The sequence below is a fragment of the Nicotiana attenuata genome, unplaced genomic scaffold, assembly GCF_001879085.1.
Source record: "Nicotiana attenuata strain UT unplaced genomic scaffold, NIATTr2, whole genome shotgun sequence".
In the NCBI taxonomy this organism is placed as follows: Eukaryota; Viridiplantae; Streptophyta; class Magnoliopsida; order Solanales; family Solanaceae; genus Nicotiana; species Nicotiana attenuata.
The window spans coordinates 28,515-33,949 of record NW_017671429.1 but is presented as its reverse complement, the minus strand read 5'-3'; positions in this window follow the sequence as shown (position 1 = coordinate 33,949).

The following is a 5,435-nucleotide window of genomic DNA, read 5'->3' as shown; positions in this document are numbered from 1 at the left end:
TATATATATATATATATATATACATATATATTCTCTCTATTAAATTTGGTAGGCCAATTGCTGAGTCACCGCAAAAAGAGTGAAGAGTAAAGTATTATTGCTCCTTATTCATTCAAGTCAATATTCATCATGAATTTCTTTAAAGAAGAAAAGGGCACTTGTTTAACCTTTTTCTCTGTGCCTATCCTACAAACAACCACTTTTATGACATAAATATGTCAGGAAATTAAGATCGATTGATATATTTTATATTAGGCGAAATACATAAACGGTCCCTTCAAGTTGTCCTCAACGGTCAGCCAGACACCTCAACTGACCCGTTTATCATTTTAACACTTCTTCTCCACTAAAGTACGACCTCGTGAACCCTTCACGCTGACATGGCAAAGTTTGTGCTTTACACTTAATTCTAAGCGCGTGAAACCCTCAAAATTAAGGTTTTTTTTCTTTTTTCTTTTAAATTTAACATTATTTTATGTGGGTCCCATTATATTTTATTTTCCACACATTAATTTCACTTTCTTTCCAAAATATTCCTTCTTCACCAAACCTCTTCCTTCCGCCAATAATCTACCCCCTCCGACATACTCCGACCCGGTTGAAGAATAAGCCTCCAAGTAGTTACAATGAACGTAGGATTCCCAACAATAAGAGGATATAAACAAAGGATTCGGAGATTAACATAGTGGAAGTTGAAATCCCAAGGAACCACCACCGAACTCCACCCTAAGACCAGCGATAAGGTCGTTGTTTTGCCGAAAATCATTGAGGAAAATCGGTAACATTGCTCCTCCGACATACTCCGGCCCGGTGTCCAATATCTCCGTCGCCGGCATATCTTCCGTTCTTAAGATTTGGTTCAAGGCTTCCAACTACTGGGTTTCTAGATTCCGTTGGGATTTCGGCAAGGTCTGAGTTCTTCGGTAAGGTTTATTTAGTCCATCACGTATTTGAGGTGGTCCGTTCGTAATTTTCAGTCTGTTGCCGTCTTCGTTCCTGGTCTCTATTCGCATCTAACTGGTGTTGTACGTTGGATTTTGAGATCTGCTTCTTAATCCAAATTGAAGTAAAGTTCCGATGAAGAAGGGTGAGTGGTCTGTTTTTTTTTTTTTTGCAATTTCCTCTCTTTTGCAAAATAGTTGCTGAAGAAAAGTGGAGACTAGGAGGAAGGGCTAGAGACGAAGAGGAAGTGATGGAGACGAGGAGGAAAGGCTGGCAGTGATTCATAGATATGGTGATTAAAGAAGCTTTTTCCATAATTATTGTTTTTTCTTCTTTTTTAAATTATTATTATTGCTTTTTTTGCTTTTGTTTTATAATAGGTGGCAAATTTTTTTAATTAAAATTACACATGGCATTTTATCATTTGTTCGTTTGACATCAATCCGAGAGTGTATTTCACGAAAGGTGGGATGATGAGGTCGGGTGTTTAATTGACCTACTTTATGAAGGCTTGAAGTGTCCAACTGAAAATGGGATCAGTTGAGGTGTCTGGCTGACCGTTGAGGACAACTTGAAGGGGCCATTTATATATTTCGCCTTTATATTATCAACCTTGATAAATTACACACCTAATTAGTCAAACCATGTGATTCGGCAATTGAGCCAGCCTTATCTTCTCAATTCTCATACCATGTGAATGGAATTATTATAGTTTAGAATCTATTTATGTAACATTTCTTTCTCGGTCCGTATTATTTATGTTTAAATGTTTTTTAGAAACCTCTTTTGAAAAAGATTGAGTTAATAACCTTAATCATATTTGTTGGGATTGTACTTTATGATTGTTTGACCAAAAAATGATAATCTTTGATTATACTAATTAATAAGTTATTAAAAAGAGTTAATCCTAGTTAAAGTTAATAACTTCAGATCTTGGATGAACAGTATGAACAACGTGAGCAGTGTCATGGACGGCTTTCCAGCCATGCCCCATGACCCCTTGGGCGCGCCCCGTGGCGTCCTAGCAAGCCTCCCAATGCCTAGCGCCACGGACAGCCCCGTGGTCTTGGCCGCGCCAAGTGACAAGCGCGCATGTGCCTCTGTCGCCCCACCGATATCCCTCGCCAGCGCCCAGCCGCAGGCAGATGCTAACAGCGCCGCGCGCGCAAACCGTGATGCCAAAGACAATGCTGCTGACAACGGACATGTTGCTGCCTTATAGAAAACTAAGTCCTTTTCATTGTAAATATGAAGTAGTTTTATTTCATGTACTTCTATTATGTTTCTCTAGCTTAGTCAAGTATAGTCTTATAACTTTGGATTACTTTTTTTAAGTATTATTAGGGGGGATCAAGCAATCAAACTTTCTTGCAAGCAAACAATTTTCTGTACTGGTGTCTCTCCCCCTCGACACCATGTTGCTTTTCTATAATAGCTTTCATTAATGCAATCAAGCTTTCTTTCATTCTCAATTCTCATTTCTATTCTCTCAATTGCTCTTGATATTGGTTTTCCCGTACGGCACTGACAATCTCGTCTAGCGTACGGAGGGGACCTCAGTTGGCGGACAGTAACTGCACTGACATCAGTTGCTTAGCCTTACGTCGCCCTTCCAAGGAATCTCAGGAAGGCGCCGCGTAACAGTTGGTATAAGAGCCTAGGCTTGACATCGGACGAGGGAACTCATTGACATTACCACCATTTCTGACCATGGTAAATCATGGGGATCGTATTGCGGCCCTTGAAGAGACGTTTGACTTATTACGGACCATCGTGGATACGGTGCCTAAACTAAGAACCAACCTAGTGCAAAGGTTGGACGACCTGGACTGCAGAATGCTCTAGGCCGAAGTTGACATAGAAAACATTAGTCGCGACTCCGAGGGAGACCGGCAAATAGCAGTCACAGAGGCAACTGAATTTTTTGGCAAATTCGATGGACTCCAATAGGAGCGTACCCAAGATCTAGCCTACAGGGCACAAGAGGCAGACATGGTGACTGCCATGCAACAAACTATTGACGACTTGACAGACAAGCTCAATGTTGTCAATGCTGCTTTACAGGGCCTGCTTCGAGGAGGTGGAAACCAAATCGGGGGCGCTGTGAACCCCGCTTCCGTGACACAAAAACTGAAAATTCTTGAGCCAAGTGGTGCTAGGAATGCCAAGGAAGTGGAAAACTTCATCTTTGACATCGAACAATACTTCGATGCTGTTGGGGGCCTAGAAGAAGCTAAGAAGGTAGCAACTACTGCCATGTATCTTTAGGGTGATGCTAAACTCTGGTGGCAAGTGAAGTACGAAGCCATCGGGGCCGGTAAAGATGATCTTGAGACATGGGCAGAACTGAAGGCAGCCATACGCCTACAGTTCTTTCCCAAAAATGTTGAATACAACGCAAGGAGAAAGCTACGGGAGCTCCGCCAGACCAAATCAGTGCGGGACTAAGTGCAGGAATTCTCTGTGCTTATTCTAAAGATACGTGACATGGGGGACAAAGACAAACTCTTCACCTTCCTAGAAGGGTTGAAACCTTATGCCTGTATGGATCTGCAAAGACAAAGGGTAGATACCCTACCCAAGGCGTTCCATGTAGCTTAATGCCTTAGGGACTATCAAGTGGAAGCTCGGAAGGACAAGCCTCAGCCGCTTGCCCGAGCGGGATTCATAAGGGGCCAGCCTAGCAATGGTGGCCCTAGCAAAAGTGGGGGAGATCAGAGTGTATCCAAATCTAAGGCTCCCTCCTCAGGCAGCAATAGTGCTGCGTCAAACAAAAATGATCGGGGGAGAAAGCCTCCTTCAAAATACCGTCATTGCGGCGGACCACATTGGAACAACGAGTGCCCACATGCACATATGAACGCCCATCGGGCCTTTGATGATGGGACTAACAACAACTCAGACGATGCGGATCAGACTGAACCAGTAGGTGCCTTCAATGAAATTGTTGGCTATATTTCTGAGGAATTAGCGGAGACCAGTGCTGGTATTCGTAAGAAGAAGGACCCAGGTCCAATCACCAAGAAAGGGAAAAAGAAGGCGGATGAGGGGAATCCTTTTAAACAAGAGAGGACCTTGATGTTCGTCGAGATGAAGGTGAATGGCAAGCCCATTCGGGCTATGATAGACACGGGTGCTACCCATAACTACTTGGCCTCGACTCAAGTGGAGCGCCTTGGTCTAGTTGTAGGAAAAGGTAGAGGTCGTGTCAAGGCTATCAACTCACCTCCTCAGCCAGTGGGTGGAATAGCCAAAGAGGTATCGGTGAAGCTTGGCCCTTACGAAGGAAAATTCAACCTGCGAGTGGTGATCATAGATGACTTCGAGTTGATAGTTGGGTTGGACTTCTTAAGGCAAACCAAAACCATGCCCGTACCATGTGCAGACATGCTACTGATGATGGAAACAAATGGGGCCAAGCCCTGCATTATCCCGTGCATGCCCATGAAGATGGTCGTTGAGAATATTTCGGCCTTGCAGTTGAAGAAGGGGGTCAAAAGACATGAACCTAAGTTCCTGGCAACCCTCTACATTGAAGATATAGAATGCTTCTCGGGTCCTATTCCTGCACCCGTGAAGGAGATACTACTGGAGTTTGAAGATGTCATGCCACAAGACATGCCAAAGCGACTACCGCCTAGGCGCACTGTGGACCATGAAATTGAGTTGGTGCCGGGCGCGAAGCCACCTGCCCGAGCGCCCTATAGAATGTCATAACCCGAACTCACCGAGCTTCAAAGACAATTGATGGAAATGCTAGATACAGGGATCATTGTGCCCTCCAAGTCCCCATACGGGTCCCCTGTTCTATTCCAAAAGAAACATGATGGCAACCTACGACTCTGTGTGGATTATCGGGCTCTAAATAAAATCACCGTGAAGAATAAGTACCCTATTCCGCTAATGGCATACTTGTTCGATAGACTGGGTGGTGCGATGATGTTCACCAAGATAGACCTGAAGAAAGGTTATTGGAAGGTTCAGATTGCAGAGGGTGATGAACACAAGACGACCCGTGTGATAAGGTATGGGTCGTACGACATCCTGGTCATGCCGTTTGGATTGACTAACACCCCAGCTACATTTTGCACTTAGATGAACCAAGTCTTTCAAGAATACATTGACGAATTCGTCGTGTTCTACTTGGATGACATTGTGGTGTATAACCAAACATAGGAAGAACATCTAGTGCACTTGCGGAAGGTCCTAGCTCGATTGCGGGAGCATGAACTATATGCGAAGCTATCCAAGTGCTAATTTTCTCAAAAGCAAATTGATTTCCTCGGACATGTCATCGATGAAGGGCGAATCAAGATAGACCAAAAGAAGATTCAGGCAATCACAGATTAGCCGCCACCCAAGGATGTCCATGCCTTGAGGGCGTTCCTTGGCCTATGCAACTTCTATCGGCGATTTGTGAACAACTACTCCCTCATCGCAGTGCCATTGAGAGAACTACTCAAGAAGGTCACACCCTGGGATTGGGGACCGAG